This window comes from Rattus rattus, chromosome X, assembly GCF_011064425.1.
Source record: "Rattus rattus isolate New Zealand chromosome X, Rrattus_CSIRO_v1, whole genome shotgun sequence".
In the NCBI taxonomy this organism is placed as follows: Eukaryota; Metazoa; Chordata; class Mammalia; order Rodentia; family Muridae; genus Rattus; species Rattus rattus.
Window position 1 is genome coordinate 37,316,981 of NC_046172.1, and position 17,250 is coordinate 37,334,230.

At 37.2% G+C, this 17,250-nt stretch overlaps 1 pseudogene; it reads left to right on the forward strand.

Annotated features, from left to right (window-relative positions):
- The first annotated feature begins 5,309 nt into the window (after nt 1-5,309).
- On the forward strand, nt 5,310-6,084 carry LOC116889345 (annotated as a pseudogene).
- The last annotated feature ends 11,166 nt before the right edge of the window (nt 6,085-17,250 follow it).

Consider the following 17,250-nt stretch of genomic DNA (forward strand, 5'->3'; position numbering starts at 1 on the left):
AGGCTTTATCCCCAAGAATACAGGGATGGTTCAATATTGAAATCCATCAATGTTTAATCCACTATATAAACAAACTCAAAGAAAAAAACCCACAAGATCATCTCTTATTAGAGGCTAAGAAAGCATTTGACAAAATTCAATACCCCTTTTGATAAAAATTCTTGGAAAGATCAGGAATTCAAAGGCCCATACCAAACATAGTAAAGCCATATAAGCAAAACCAGTAGCCAACATCAAACTAAATGGGAGAGAAACTTGAAGTGAATCCCACTAAAATCAGGGACTATGACAAGGCTGCCCACTCTCTCCCCTAGTTATTCAATATAATTTCCAATATCCCATCCAGAGCATCCCACAAACAAAAAAGGAGGTCAAAGGGATACAAATTGAAAGGAAGAAGTCAAAATATCACTATTTGGCAGATGACATGTATACTTAAGGACCCCAAAAAAGTTCCACCAGAGAACTACTAAGCCTGATAAAACAACTTCAGCAAAGTGTCTTGCATAAAATTAACTCAAAACAAATCAGTAGCCTTCCTCTACTCAAAGGATAAACAGGCTGAGAAAGAAATTAGGGAAATAACACCTTTATAATAGTCACAAATAATATAAAATACCCCAGGACTCTAACCAAGCAAGAGAAAGATCTGTATGACAAGAACTTCAAGTCTCTGAACAAAGAAATTAAGATTCAAAAGATGGAAAGACCTCCCATGCTTAAGGACTGGCAGGATTAATATGTAAAACTGGTCATTTTGCCAAAAGAAATTTTACAGATTCAATGCAATCCTCATCAAAATTCCAACTCAATTCTTCAAAGAATTAGAAAGAGCAATTTACAAATTAATTAGGAATAATAGAAATCCCAGGATAAAAAAAAACTATCCTCAACAATAAAAGAACTTCTTGGGGAATCACCATCCCTGACCTCAAAACATTATTACAGAGCAATAGTGATTAAAAACTGCATGGTATTGACACAGAGACAGTCAGGTGATCAATAGAAATAGAACTGAAGACCCAGAAAGGAACCTACACAACTATGGTGACTTGATGTTTGATGAAGGAGCTAAAACCATCTAATGGAAAAAGATAGCATTTTCAACAAACAGTGCTGGTTCAACTTGAAGGTTGTGTAGAAGAATGCAAATCTATTCATTCTTACCATCTTGTACAGCTCAAGTCCAAGTGGATCAAGACCTACATAAAACCAGATACCTAAAACTAATAGAAGAAAAAGTCGGAAAAGCCTTGAACACATGGGCATAGGGGGAAAATTTCCTGAACAAAATACCAGTGGCTTATGCTCTAAGATCAGAATCAACAAATGACCTCATAGAACTGCAAATCTTATGTAAGGCAAAGGACACTGTCATTGGACAAAAAACCAACAAACTGGGCAAAGATCTTTACCATCTTACATCTGATACAGGGCTAATATCTAAATATACAAAAACTAAGAAGATATACTAGAGAGTCAAATAATCCTATTAAAAAATGGGGTACAGTTAAACAAAAAAATTCTCAGCTGAGGAATATCAAATGATGGAGAAGCACCTAAAGAAATGTTCAACATCCTTAGTCATAAGGGAAATGCAAACTAAAATAACCCTGAGGGTTCCACCTCCCACCAGTGAGAATGGCTAAGATAAAAACTCAGGTGACAGCAGATGCCGGGACAAGGATGATGGAGAAAGAGGAACACTCCTCCATTGTTGGTGGATTTTCAAGCAAATTGTACAACCACTGTGGAAATCAGTCTGAGAGTTTCCTCGAGAAAATTGGCCATTATAAAAGATGCTCCAACATATAACAAGGACACATGTACCACTATGTTCATAGCAGCCTTATTTATAATAGCCAGAAGCTGGAAACGACTCAGATGTCCCTCAACAGAGGAATGGATACATAAAATGTGGTACATCTACACACTGGAGGACTACTCAGCTATCAAAAGCAATGACTTCATGAAATTCGTAGGCAAATGGATTGAACTAGAAAATACCATCCTGAGTGAGGTAACCCAATCACAATAAAACATACATGGTCCATATACCTCTACAAAGCTCATGAAGAAGGATGACCAAAATGATAACTATCCTTCTTAAAAATTAGGTTTCTAAACATATTCATAGGAGGGATATGAGTAAGTTTGGTGCAGTGACTGAGTAATAGACAATTCAGAACCTGCCAGACATATTAGCATATATAATATAATTGATGAATCTAAAACTAAAGTATAATTGATAGATCTAAACCAGATATAAATCTCCTGAGAGGCTCAGCCAGAGAATGTCAAATACAGAGGCAAATGCTAGCAGCAAACCAGTGAACTGAGAACAGGACCCCCATTTGAGGAATTAGAGAAAGGTTTGAAAAAGCTAAAGGGCCTTGCACTCCATAGGAACAACAATGCCAACCAACCAGAGCTCCCAGGAATTAAACCACAACACAAAGGTTATACATTGACTGACCCATAGCTCCAGCTGCATATGTAGCAGAGGATGGCCTTGATGGGCACCAATAGAAGGGAAGCCCTTGGTCCTGCCAAGGTTTGATCACCAGGGTAGAGGAATGACAGGTGGTAGGAAGGGGCAGTTGTGGGGAGGAGAACATCCTTATAGCAGAAGGGGAGGGGATGGGATAAGGGGCTTGTTTCAGGGAAGTCAGGAAATGGAATAACATTTGAAAGGTAAATAAAAAACTATCCAATTAAAGAAAAAAAATTCAAAAAATAGGCAAATACCATATCATGTTATGGAAACAAAAAAATGTAAGTGATATAGAAGTGATAAGCAAGTAATTTCTAAGGCCACAGATAGCATGAGGGCAATTTGGTATGTGGGCAACTCTATGGCCTATGACTCTAGAGAAGAGTACATATATTTTTGCTATTCATTTTGGTTCAAATTGGTTGATCTTGAATCATAGATGTTACTAGATGCTCAAGGCCAAGGACAACTATAGGCCCACACAAACTCCCAAGCTTACCTAAAATATTGAGTGGTGTGTCTGTGTGTGAGGGTTTAGGGAGTAACTCAACAATGCTGTTTGTAAGAGTGAATTTTGTAGATGACTAAATCATGTTGATGATTGACTAAATAAAGCTAAAGAACTTGTCAATAGATTGGATATAATCATAGCTGCTATTCTTTCTTAATTACAGAATACAAGCTTGAGTATAAGGAAGAATGAAGCACTCTGCAATGAGATCAGTAGCCATTGAGGATGATGAATTTAGAAAACAAGGTTTAATTTATTGTAAATATTGTGAATACCCTGTCTTCTGCATTAGCAGTCACCAGGGCAGTATTTTAGTCTTAATCCTTGAAAGATGTTCTTATACAAGAATGAAGAATCTGGTGCCATAATGTATCAGCAGGCAAAAATTCCTGTGATCAAACATTTCATCTCAGAAATCATGCTTCTGCTAAGCAATGCAAAGACAGCACCAGAATGAAGCTTTGTGTAAAGTGTTAAAGAAATATATTTTCAACAATAGAATGCTTCTATGTGATAAAAAGGAAGTTGAAGAATGTACTAGATCTCTGGAGCTTTCCCATGATACAATCATCTCAAGACTGTCATCACCCTTGACCCTGTACTGGGCTGTGTTTCTCTGTGATCATGGCATTTTTGTTATCTTTCTCTTATTTAGCAGATTCCCAATTTCTGATACTTCGCAGGGGCTAATTATCTTCCATTTATCTGTGCAGACCTGCATTTGCCATCTATTAGTCCAAAAACATAAGATTGTAAATCTTTTTCTGACTGTACCATCTAATTACTCCTTATTTGTTTTTAGTCTCTCAATTTAGCATCATTTGCAAAGTTAGAAATTATGCTTTCATATCATAATTTAGGCGCAGAGAACCTCAGAGAAACTGCCTAGTAAATATGTATCCCTTTGCTTTCAGTTTCATTAGTGAAATTGAAGGTGAGAAAATAAGGGTTGAAGGAAAATAATAAAATAAAAGTTTCTGGAACAAAAAATAATAGGCAACAAGGTAGTGCACCATAGGAAGAAAAGCTTCCAGCATTAGTGCAGAAGCCAGATCACCAAAGTGAAGTCTCTGGAGCTTCTTTTCTTTACTAAGGAGAATGATGTAACCCATTGGTTCTAAACCTTCCTAATCCTGCAGCCCTTTATTATAGTTGTTCATGTGGTGACCCCAGTCATAAAATTATTTTGTTGCTCCTTCATCATTATATTTTTGCTGTCTGGTATGCAAGATATCTGATATGCAAACCCTAGAAGAGGTAGTACTCACAGGTCAAGAATTACTGATCTAAGTTGTTCCATTCTGTTCTTTACAGGATGCCTAAAACTATACAATATTATGACCTTCATAAACAGTTTCCTTCAATGATCACAAGTTTTATTTTCATATAACAATTAGTATGAAATAGAATGACAGTGAGTCAGGTAGGCAGATGTGGCCATTATTTGAGGGACATCAATGGATGAGACTGAAAGAGGAAGTATGTCAACACAGGGGCCTTGAAAAAAGATTTTGAAAATTTTTGCTGTTATGTCTCCTGTAAAATATTACCCCCTGGGAACAGCCTCTCCATCACATCATTTAGAGTCTTTTTCAGAATTTTCATCTAGGTTTATTTCCATAATGTGTTAAACTAACTTTTCCTGAATTGAATACATCTAAATATTTTATGTACTTAGCACCCCCTAAACCTTAGTACTTCAGTAAGACTATCTATATCCCTGTATTGCAAGGCTTTAATTGGTACCTTTGAGTATTTTTATCAGTTGCTTATTGAGACCTGTGTGTATATTTGCCTTTCATACTACATTGCTTAAAATTTTCAATGACAGAATGGTATGTTTATTTAACAAACTAGGTTACCATTTAGCAAGAAATAATCTCCTAATATCTGTAACTACAAAATAACAGTGCTTATTTCTTGCTTATCTTCCTTATCTATTAAACATGTTTGTATAGGGGTAAACCGCTTATCTTTTGTTGCTGACTTAATTTTATGGGGGCGTCAGTGTTTGCTTCTATAATTTAAAGGGAAAGAAAACTAAAATAGCGATCCACACTCTGCCCCAAAAGGTTCTATATATGAGATATATTTCACTTCTGTTGGCATGACATTTTACTAGTTACACTATAATTGAAGAAAGTATTTTCAGTTCATGTCTCTTAAAAGAGGTTAATATCCCCCCTCCTCCTCCTTCCTCCTCCCTGCCATGAGAACTAAATTTATTCTTCCTCACTGCCCATGATCTGCAAGCTGCGTGCCCACAAGTTCCCACATGGACTTTTGTAATCAGAGATAGTAGCAATGGCATCAAAATGGAGAGCATCTTGGTATTCTCAACCAGTACATACTGGCAACATTATCATCATGCAATGATTTGGATGTAAAGCCACCAGAATTACTACAGAAATTTCTCAGATTTCCTATTTCACTTCCTCATGGTTCTTCCCTCATAGAGTTCTTCTCTCCTAGAGTTCTTCCCTAGAACTCTCTTGCTTATGAGGCTGGGCATTTGTGGAATTCTCAAGGTGAAGACATAATGGGGCAGCAGTCTCTCTGCAGTGTTTCCCATCTCAAAAGCCCTGGGCAGCCTCTGTATAACAGCAATAGAACCCAGGCATTCACAGGAGAAAATAGAGCACTGTGTGAAGATGAAGATCTGGAGTTGGATTCAGATGATAAAGTGGAGTGTGACCTGAGCAATATGGAAATCACTGCAGAGCTCTACCAGTGCTTTGCACAGTCTGAGAGGCACAGAGAAGAGCCAAGGCGACAGCCTGAGCTAGAGGAGGAGCACCTAAAGGACTATGTGAATGTGGACCATGGCCTGTACTTCAACTACCACAGGACAGTGGGGCCCCCATCTGAGAAGCCCTGTCAGTGGCGCCAAGCAGAGATGAAGTGCTTATATGGGAACAGTGCTCCCATGATCCTGGCCATGGAGTCTGCTGTTGCTGAGCATTGACGAGCACTGTGACAGAAAGCAGCCGAAGTACTGGCCTGTCATCCCCCTGAAGTTCTGAGTCCTGGGCACCGGGCCCCTAGACAATGCCTCACGGTTCCTAGCCTCTCCCTCTTCATCTCTCATGGACATTATTTTTAGAAAAAGAGGCCTGTATATCAACATGATAGATACAGTCTGTCAGTCACTTATAATTCTGTCAACAGGAGGTATACTGTTGCCCACACAAGGAATGTTCACTTGATTGTATATATTGGGACTGGTTCTTGGTTTTCTCTGTAACAGTACAGTTCATCGAATTTATTGCCTAGAGATACTGCCTATTGTTTTGTATTAATTTCTTTCTTTAACCAGTCCTGAATGTCATAAAAGCCTTAAGCCATGTGTCATTTTTTCCTACATTTTTCTGATCAGTTTTCATACAGCTAGCTCATGCTAGCTACAAACTCTTAAACCTTCCTTTTTCCACCACACTGGGTTTCTGTTCACATATTTTCTATGACTCTAGCTCTTTGGATCCCTCTGAAAATTATACAAGAAGCATTTGTTACTCAGCTAGGTGTCAGCTCCCATGCTCTAAAAAGAGACCTGAGAGTAAATACTCTGGGCTTGGCAGGCCATGTCATGTGTCATAACTGTCCAACCCTGTCTTCATAGCATATAAACAGTCATAGTTACTAATAAATAAAAGACTATAACTGTTTTTTAAATAAAACTTTATTGGTAAAAATGTTAATATCTAAATTATACAAGAAACTCACGAACTCAGTAGCAAAATAATAAAATCACAATTTAAAATAGACAAATTCCTGAATACATATCTTCAAAATGTATAGAATAGCCTTAAAAGTATATGAAAGTTAATCAACATCATTAATCAAGGAGATCCAAATTAAATCATCATCATGATAAATTATGCCTGTTAGAAAACTGTTATAAAAAGAAACAAAAAACAATAAACAAACTACAGAAGAATGACTTAAGTTTGTAAAATTAGGAATGAGTGTAATTGTTATATACTGTTGGTGGGTGTGCACATTGGCATATGGTTTATGGAAAGCAAATAAAGGTTTATAAGTAGATTTAAAAACTGAGTTCCTTTACTAAGCCAAAAATCTGTCTGCCAAGTAGATAATGAAAGGAAATTAAATCATCATCCCTTGAAGTCATATTTTGCTAAGGTGAGCATGCAAATGTAACAAGGAGGCCCTGACATTTCCAACGTACCATACTAAGTGAAATAAACCAGAAAGATAAGCAAATACTATGTGACCTCAATCTAGCAAAATAGGAACCAAATAAGAGGACTTGTAGTTATAAGGTGCAAGGTAAGACATCTGTACATAGAGAATGGAAAGTTATAGGTCAAAGAACACAAATCTACATTGTTGTAAATGCTCATGTATAGAGGACTAATATACATACTGCATGATGATATTCTTTAATAATAATGTGTGGTATACTGGAAATGTACCCAGATAATAGTTTTTAAATATTCTTGCTACAAAAACAAGAAAGAGAAGAAAAGAGTTAATTCTATAAAGTGTGCTGATTTGCCTAGGTAATAGTATTTACTTCAATATGCACACATTTATTGGACATAGTATACTTATATAACAAAAGAAAGAATAAGATATAATTTAAATAAACTAAACCAGTGTGTTAATTTACCTTTGAGTACAACTATATTGAATCTCTTTATTCTGTTTTTGTTGAATTAAAACACATGGATGTTTGTTTTTCTCCATATACTCCAAATTCATGATTCTTTGTATGTGTGCTTTTATTTATTATACCTGGATATTTATTTTGCCAGTCTAACCAGTATCCTACCAGACTGGTGGGCAATAAGACTATTTTTCAGAGAGAAATTATTGACAGGAGGGGGAAATATGGAGAATTTTCTAATCATTTTAAAGGCTCACAAACCAAAGTTTAATTAAGAACCTACAAGGCATATTTTTTAAATCTGGAAATCAATAGTGTAAACAAATGGAAGAAGAGCATGTGACTATGAAGTGCACAAGATAGCCTACAGTAGTGCTCCACTCTTTGACAGTTATTGAATGATTTAATTTTCTCAACTTCATTAATTCAATCTCATGTTCACTGTAATTTTGCTTTAAATGTTTAAAGCTCTGGTATGGAAATCATTGAGTCTTATTTTTGAGCAATAGAAACCACTAAAAATACTGAACACTCCTGTTGAAATATTTTTAAAAAGCTTTTGTTTATCCCTCCTTTCCTATGGCTGTGTTTCAAATCTTCATCTCAGGGTCCCTGAACAGGATTAAAAAATATAGGCACTACTTCTGATTGTAAAGGTTCTGCCTTGATAACTGACTGTACCTGCAAGGTTATCACCTTCCGACACAAGCTTGGGACATATTGAGGGCATTTATGTCAGAACTGATATCTCCCACGGATTGCATAGAATTGGCCTTCAGCTGCCTGTGATCATAAACAACAATGTTGGTCATCAGAAATAAGTACCATAGAGCTGACAGCTGCTTTGTGTCTTTTAGAGACAAGGTATAAAAAGAGCAGCTTGGTTATTAAAAGTCTATACTATGAGGTAAAAGATGGAAGAATGAATTCCTAGAAAGTGCCAAAATATCCATGTCTAAAACAAAGGAAATATACGTAATTTAAAAATATAGCCCAAACCTTTCCAATTTTTTCCATTTAATCATGGTTTAGGTAGTTTTGTTCTATTTTGTTTTTGTTTGTTATTTTTACCTACTAAATGTAATGATGTTTAAAACTCGAAGGAAGGGACTAAACTTTTCAAAAAATGTATTACATATCAAGAATTTAGTACTGATATTGTATAGTTAATCTAGCTCTCAGTTATTACCATACATTTTGACCATGCATAAAATCACAAAACTGAAACAGGTTGACACTTACTTTAAGGTAGTGAAAATACTTGGCAAATGTTACAGATTTTTAGAATGGTAGAGTCAGTATAAGAGCTCAAAATTTTTTACTTTTTTCTATTTTACAAAGACAACAGTGGGCAATCTACAAACACATATTTACTTTGGAAATGCCTTTGGAGACTCTTGAGATCTAATTCTTGTGCTAGCCTAATATTAAGAATTTTAGAAGCAGAAATCATAATAACCATTAGGTGATTCCAAGTATGTATTATTCAAATGTGCAACAGCATCCAGAGGTAATCAAGTAGACTGGATTCGCAGGACAGCAGCAGACCCTGTACTTACCATGTGTGAGGTGCTGAGTTTAATCTGTATTACCAAACACAAAAACATAAATAATAAGTGTGGTGATTTGAAATAATGTTAAGCTGACTTTTATAAAAAATAATGCCACAAATGTGTTTTTGTAGATCTTTTGAAGAATATTTTATATTGCATATTGTGGGGAAGTGGGAAGGCTTAGTGTAAATATGTGAGAAGCAAATTTAGTTCTCAGTTAAATTGTATTGTTTGACATGGCTTTGGCCATGTCCAAGACCAGTGCTTCAGATATCAGGAAAATTAGCAAAACCTTACCTCAGGGTGAGGCTCAGAAGGATAGCAATGCCTTCCTCTGATCTAACTGTAAATTTTGACACTATGTGTTACTACGAGGATTTATGAAGCATTGACCAATGTGCTCAAAAGCTAGCAACTGCAACTTACTCTTGGATGTTTGCAACATAAGACTGTTCTCCACCGAAATCTCCTATGAAGACTAGTTGACTGCCTCCCTGTGCTTTTTTTTTTTTTTTTTTTTTTTTTTTTTGGTACATCTCTTTAATACAAGGGAGACAGAGGCAAGCCAGTTCAGGAAAAAAAACCTTTGGCTCAGGCATATGGTGTATGCCTTTAATCCCAGGACACAGGAGACAGAGAATTACTAATCTAACAGTTTAAAGTCAGTCTACACAGCACTGTAAGGACAACCAAGTTTAGGCATAAAGGTAAACATTGAAAACAGAAAACTGGTGAAGACATAATAGAACAATGATAGGATTGGCCACCATAGACTTGAGTGTTTGATCCACAGAATGTAGCACTATTAGAAATTGTAGCCTTGACGAAAGAAGTCTGTCATGGTGGGGATGAACTTTTAGGGTTCCTTTACTCAGTTTCTGCCAGTGTGGAATAAGAGCCTCCTTCTGGCTACCTGAGGGACATAGTCTTCTCCTAGCCAGTCTTCTCCTGAGGATCTGAGGATCAAGATATAGAACTCTCAGCTACTGCACACTGCCATGCTTCCTGCATTATGATAATGGACTCAACCTCTGAAATTGTAAGCCAGCACTAACTGTTTGCCTTTATAAGAATTGTTTTGGTCATTGTGTCTCTTCACAGCAATAAGACCCTAGCTAAGACAGTATCATTATAAAATAATTATTTTCTCCACTTTAACTTTGGGAATGGTTTCTTTTATGAATTTTTAGACATTAACTTCTTTATTAAATTGATGAATTTCTAGCTCACATAAATTAAAAGACATTCATTACAAATATAGACTTAAAATTTTTGATACGAAAAAACTACAACACTTGCTCATTTAAATAAAGACATAGATAATCTCTATTATCTCAGATAATTAATTATTCACCAAAGTGTTCTGATAGAACTAAAAAGAACTTTTTCAGGGCATATGACTTAGGAGGCATAAAACTTAATAGTGAACAAAAGCATATAACTTTATCAGTATGTTGAACTGTTGTTTTGTGATTCAAATTCCTACTATCTGTGCTTCTTACTGGAAAAATGTCTCAGAACTATTTTTTTTTTTGCTTTTTCTTAATGGATTTTTAAATTTACATTTCAAATGTTATCCCCTTTCCTGGTTTCCCTTCCATAAAGCCCCTATCATATCTTCCTCCCCTTCTTCTATGAAGGTGTTCCCTCACACATCCATCCACCCCTTCCCACCCCCCTACCCTGACATTCTCCTACATTGGGGGGGGGTGTCCAGCCTTGGCAGGACCAAGAGCTTCTCCTCCCATTGGTGCCCAACAAGGACATCTTCTGCTGCATATGCAGCTGGGGCCATGGGTCTATTCATGAGTACTCTTCAGATGGTGGTTAGTCCCTGGGAGATCTGGTTGGTTGGTATTGTTCTTATGCGGTTGCAAACCACTTCAGCTTCTTCAATCCTTCCGCTAACTCACCCAATGTGGACCCCATTCTCAGATCAATGGCTGGCTGCTAACATTTGCCTCTGTATTTGTCATGCTCTAACAGAGCCTCTTGTATGTATATGGGCTTGATCCCAGGTGGGACAGGCTCTGAAAGGATATTCCTTCAGTTTCTGCTCCAAATTTTGACTTCATATTTCCTCCTATGAATACTTCTGCTACTCCTTTTAGAAGAACTGAAGCGGCCACACTTTGATCATCTTTCGTCTCGGGCTTCATGTGGTCTGTGGATTGTATTGTGGGTAACTGAAGCTTTTGAGCTAATAGTTATCAATAAGTGCACACCATGTGTGAATTTTTTGTGATTGGGTTACCTGACACTGGATGATATTTTCTAGTTCCATCCTATAGATTTGATGAAGTCATTGTTTTCAATAGCTGAGCAGTACTCCATTGCAATAATATACCATGTATTCTTTATACATTCTTTTTTTTTTTATTAACTTGAGTATTTCTTATATACATTTCGAGTGTTATTCCCTTTCCCGGTTTCCGGGTAAACATCCCCTCCCCTCCCCTTCCTTATGGTGTTCCCCCAACCCTCCCCCCATTGCTGCCCTCTCCCCAACAGTCTAGTTCACTAGGGGTTCAGTCTTAGCAGGACCCAGGGCTTCCCCTTCCACTGGTGCTCTTACTAGGATATTCATTGCAACCCTCTGAGGTCAGAGTCCAGGGTCAGTCCATGTATAGTCTTTGGGTAGTGGCTTAGTCCCTGGAAGCTCTGGTTGGTTGGCATTGCTGTATATGGGGTCTCGAGCTCCTTCAAGCTCTTCCAGTTCTTTCTCTGATTCCTTCAACAGGGGTCCTGTTCTCAGTTCAGTGGTTTCCTGCTGGCATACGCCTCTGTATTTGCTGTATTCTGGCTGTGTCTCTCAGGAGCGATCTGCATTCACATTTTGATCATCCGTCTTGAGTTTCATTTGTTCTAGGCATCTAGGGTAATTCAAGCATTTGGGCTAATAGCCACTTATCAATGAGTACATACCATGTATGTCTTTCTGTGATTGGGTTAGCTCACTCAGGATGATAGTTTCCAGTTCAACCATTTGCCTACAATTTCACAAAGTCATTGTTTTTGATAGCTGAGTAATATTCCATTGTGTAGATGTACCACATTTTCTGTATCCATTCCTCTGTTGAAGGGCATCTGGGTTCTTTCAGCTTCTGGCTATTATAAATAAGGCTGCGATGAACATAGTGGAGCACGTGTCTTTTTTTTTATATGTTGGGGCATCTTTTGGGTATATGCCCAAGAGAGGTATAGCTGGATCCTCAGGCAGTTCAATGTCCAATTTTCTGAGGAACCTCCAGACTGATTTCAGAATGGTTGTAGCAGTCTGCAACCCCCCCAACAATGGAGGAGTGTTCCCCTTTCTCCACATCCTCGCCAGCATTTGCTGTCACCTGAGTTTTTGATCTTAGCCATTCTCACTGGTGTGAGGTGAAATCTCAGGGTTGTTTTGATTTGCATTTCCCTTATGACTAACGATGTTGAACATTTCTTTAGGTGTTTCTCAGCCATTCGGCATTCCTCAGCTGTGAACTCCCTGTGCTTTATATAATTAATGTGTCCAGGTTCAGGGTGGTTGCAGAGTTGATGCTCTTCTATCAGAATGTATATAAACCCTGACCTCAGTTTTTATGTACATATGTCTGTGTGTCTGTTCTTTATTCCCTCACTGCCCCAGGCAGGTGCCCAGTACGTACCATAATTTACCTCTTCAAAGTGGACAAGTTGTTAATAGTAAGATTATAGTTATGCAGTCACTGCCATAATCTAATTTTATAACATTTTCATAGCTTGAAAAGAAACACTGTACACATTAACACCCACTCTCCATTTTCTATTTTTTTTCTAGCACTATTCACTTCAATAACTAATCTACTTTCTTTTTCCATACATTTGTCCATTTACAGATGACTGAATGAAGGTCAGTGTTTGGATACAATGATGTAGGTGTTTCCAAAGCTACTTCCTTTTAGGAACTGAACTTGGAATACAGGGGGAAAGAGCAAAATGATATATTATCAATCCAATGCCATCCTGCAATAGGCAGCTCTACTGCCAGACAAAAGGGACACCCAATGTCCCAAAGACAATCACGATAGTTATGGCAGTTTGAATAGGAGTGGCTCCCTTATTCACGAGTTTGAATGCTTGGCTATAGAGACTGTAACTGTAGAGGCAGGCTTTGAGGTCATATATGCTCAAATCATGCCAGTATAGTTCACAGTCTCCTGCTGCTGCCTGTGGATCAAAATATACTACTCTCAGCTTCTTCTTCAGCACCATGCCTGCCTGCATTCTGTCAAGCTTCCCACCATGATGATAATAGACTAAATAATCTCTTAAATTGTAAGCCAGCCCCAATTAAATGTCTTCCTTTATAGGATTTACCATGGTCATGTCTCTCATAGCAATGAAACCCTAACTAATGCAGAAGTTGCCCCTGTTTATGTGTGCATAGTGAAAGAAGCTAAGAGCTGTCTGGGAGACAGCAAAGACTGCCAAGATTTAAAACAATTGATATAGAAACACAAGTGAATCACAATAGTTGTTGACATACTCAAAGTTGAGGAACCTAAAATTGTTACTAAAGACGTAACTGATGAAAGTAGAAAATCACTTTGAAAAAGGAAACACAAATTTAATATTCATCTTTCTTTATGGAAATTCTTTGCAGAAACAGTTTTAAATGGTCTTTAATCCCTACGGTTCTGTACAGTATAGCGTCAGTAGTAAAGAATACTGTATTGTATTTGTAATGTTTTGTCAACTTAAGCAAGGGTTTATTTTGGACCACAATAAAAGGTTGTGATAGTTTGAATGATAATGGTCCAAGAGGGTCATCTATTTGAATTCTTAGCAGCAGGCAGAACTATTGGAGGGTAAATAGGAGATATAGCCTTGTTGAGGGGTGTATCACTGGGAAATAGGCTTTGAGGTTTCAAAAGATTAATACCAGCTGCCTCCCCTCTCTTCCTGCTGCGTTTGGATAAAATGTAAGCTCTCAACTATTGCTCCAGCACCATGCTGAAAGGACTGCTGCCATGCTCCTTAACAAGGTGGTTGTGGACTCATCTTCAATAACTTAAAAACTGTAAGCATGCTGCAACTAGTTGCTTTCTTTTATAAATTGCCTTGGACATGGTGTCTTTTCCACAGCAAAAAGAAAAATAAGTAAGACAAAGTAGAGTCCATTTAATGGTGGGAGGAGCTTTGAGTATTTGGCTACAATCCACCCAATCAGGAGAGTGACAAGGTTTCTATCCAAATCATTTCTTGATTTAATGTAATCCATGCCTCCAACCTGTCGAATGGTGCTGCACACAGTTGGCATAAACCTTCCCACCTCAATTATATAACCTCTCATAAACATTCAGAGATGCTTGACTTTTAGACAAGCTCTAGATTTTATCAAGTTGGCAATATTAATCACACATGCTTTATGCTGTGCTCAGGAAATTGAATACAGGGCTTTGTGCCTGTCAGATAAGCACTGTATCAACTGTGGTCATCCCCAGGCCCTTTTTTTGGGACTCTTTACCAAAATTTTAGTAGGGATATTATGGTTCTTATTTGACAAAATATATTGTATGCCTACAGATCATCTTTCAAAGGCACAGAAGGGATTACAGTGGTATTTTTCTCACTTCTTTTTTCTAGCTGTTTATTTCTTGTCTTTAAAGATGACCTCATTTACACAGATTATTTTCTCTCTTCTTCTAGAAGTACCTATTTCCTATATAAACTTCTCCATGTATTTATGTCATATCAACTACAATTTCAGCCACTCTGTATAATCATGGATTTTACACTTGCACCACAGTTCCTGAAAAACAACTCAACGGCTTGATATTATGAATAAATGCCTAAACCATAAGCTACGCTTATTCCTTAATTAATTCTTAATTAATATCCTGATTATTCTTACCTGAGTTCACCTTCCTCTCCTCAGTCCCAATTGCCAAAGTCCTACTCCTGCCTGACTTTTTCCCAACAGGAAGTCCCAACTTCTCATCCTGCCTCAGCTTATTGGACATTAGATTTTTATCAACAGGTGATGCTTCCACTTGGCTTCCATAAACCCAAATGCTCAAAGCTCCTCCCACCAATGAACAGACTACACCTTGTTTTATTTATCTATTTAGAGTACATGGGAGATTACCCATATATCTCCCCCTTTTAGTCCAATAAACAGCTGTGCCTCTAATATCAATAAACAATATACAATAACAACAATTATTAAAACTATCTGGTAAAAATTATATTCACAATGTTAAGTCTACAAGCACTTGGTAAATCTGGAGAAAAGTGCTCTATTTTCTATCCTATCTTGGAAGGTCCAAAATTAATACCTAAATGACTTTCTATTATGTTTACATTTATCAATCTATAAACAACCTCTTAGACCTTAAACGTTTTATTATATCCTAAACAATTTAAGCTTAATTGTGATGGATAAGTATTACTAAAACAAATAGGAAGTACAGAGTAAGCAGCTTCCAAAACTTTAAGTTTCTGGCTACCTAGACAATCTCCCAAGATACTTCTTAAACAATTGTACTTCTTCTTCAGGCTTCTGGTCCAATATGTCTCCATAGACTTTTTGTGAAGCAGGAATTGTGAAGGACTGCCTACGATGACTAGCAAAACTCAGCATTTTACTTTCCTATGCTTGTTTCTTAGAACCCGGACAGCATTCTGTCTAGAATTTAGAAAAGAGAAGTTTCTTGCCCAGTGGCTTGCTTCTCACATTTGAAACAAATTCCACGTGGAGGTGCTTTGATGCTCATCATAATTTTTGAAGTAGTGTGGGGGTGCTGCCAGGAGTTGACATGTCTCACAGTCAAAAGGTCTTGTAAAAACAAAACATGATTAAATTGCAAATTCTGTAGGTTTTTAAGGTTTTTTTAAAGACTATCTATACCATAGCTGAAGAGTTAAATGTTGCTTATTTCTAGATACTTATTATCTGATTAACTTTGAGAACATCTACAGGGACTAAATAAGCTAATTTATGTGATTAACTAAATGATTACAAAGCATTACCATAAGTTTGATTGAATAACTATGAATTCATATTTCTTAATTATCCTGAATAGTTTATAACAGCTCTCAAAACAAATGGAACTTCACATTGCATTTTTTTCTTTTATTGGATATTTTTTATTTACATTTCAAGTGTTATCCCCTTTCCCAGTTCCCCACAAGAAAACCACTATTACAACTTGCCTCCCCCTGGGTCTATGACGGTGCTCCTCCACCAACGCACCTACTCCCTCCTAACTCCCAACCCTGACATTCCCCTACACTGAAATATCAAGCCTTGATAGGACCAAAGGCCTTTCCCCCCCACTGATGCCCAACAAGGCAATCCTCTACTACATATATAGCTGGAGCCATAGATCCATCACTGTGTACTCTTGGGATGATGGTTTAGTCCCTGGGATCTCTGAAGGGTCTAGTTGGTTGATCTTGTTATTGTTCTTATGGGGTTGAAAACCTCTTCAGCTCTTTTGGTCCTTTCTCTACCTCTAACTTCTTGAGTTCTTTTTATGTTTTGGATTATTAGCCCTCTATGAGATATAGGATTGATTAAAATATTTTCCCAATCTGTTGGTTGCCATTTTGTACTAATGACAGTGTCCTTGTCTTACAAAAGCTTTGCAATGTTTTTTAAGCTTTACTATTTTATGAGGGTTCATTTGTCAATTCTTGATCTTAGAGCATAAGCCATCAGTGTTCGGTTTAGGAAATTTTCCCTGTGCCAATGTCTTCGAGGTTCTCATTCACTTTCTCTTCTATTAGTTTCAGTGTGTCTTGTTTTATGTGGAGGTCCTTGATCCATTTGGACTTGAGATTTGTACAAAGAAAGAAGAATAAAACAATTTGCATGTTTCTACATGCTGACCTCCAGTTAAACCAGCATCCTTTGTTTTAAATGCTGTCTTTTATCCACTGTTTGATTTTAGCTCCTTTGTCAAAGATCAAGTGACGTTTCTGGGTCTTCAATTCTATTATTCAGAATTGAGAGTTCGTCTTTGTGGATTTTCCTTTGATGAATATGAAGTGTCCTTCTTTACCTTTTTTGATAAGTTTTGGTTGAAAGTCAATTTTA